Source organism: Phytophthora infestans, genomic scaffold (assembly GCF_000142945.1).
Source record: "Phytophthora infestans T30-4 supercont1.10 genomic scaffold, whole genome shotgun sequence".
Classification (NCBI taxonomy): Eukaryota; Oomycota; class Peronosporomycetes; order Peronosporales; family Peronosporaceae; genus Phytophthora; species Phytophthora infestans.
Window position 1 is genome coordinate 2,383,466 of NW_003303749.1, and position 782 is coordinate 2,384,247.

The window sequence follows — 782 nt, forward strand, 5'->3', positions numbered from 1 at the left end:
CCAGTGTCATAGACCCATCCGCATTATGCTACTATAGCAGATCATATGGAGAACACGGTGTGGTCGTCGCGATCTCACATTTAAAAATCATCCATCAATATGGATCAAGCGGAGGTGCGAGTGCAACACGTTACATATAACAGTATTGTGTACACGCCCATGCAACTACTTTGAGCTTTCGCTCCCTAGTGTCCATTTAATCGCCTACAGAAACTCAGCCCAAACAAATTTCTAGTCAGCCAAAATAACACATGTTTTATATAGGATTTTGTATTGGGCCGATGGTGGTGATCGCAAATCTTGGCGACTATGCTAAACTTTTGTAAACCGCGGCAAAATGCCGCGTTTTGAGGTGGGGATGCGCACTCCGTTCAAAACAGACTGTTTCAAAACACGATAGATTGCTTATGAAACGTGGCATTTTCCGCGTTTTGCAGCCACAGCAGCCACGTCGCTGATTCGTCAAAATAAAGGTGCTCCACCGATTGGCGGAGCCCGGCCAATCATAGCGGACAAAAATTGCAAGTTTCTAACGTTGAACCATGCGTTTCCGCACCATTGATATCCGATATGTGATGTGTACGAGATTCGCGAGCCGAGTATCTATCTTGGCCTCAGTATACATCGTTCTGATCGAGGCGTCGAGCAGCCTGCTCTCGGAGCCAGTGATAGCCAGTTGCAGCTGAGACTCATCCCATCACAGAAATCTATATTCAACAAAATCACACGCTAATAAGATGCCGGATTAGGTTGCAAACAAAACGTTTTCGCATTTCCATAAA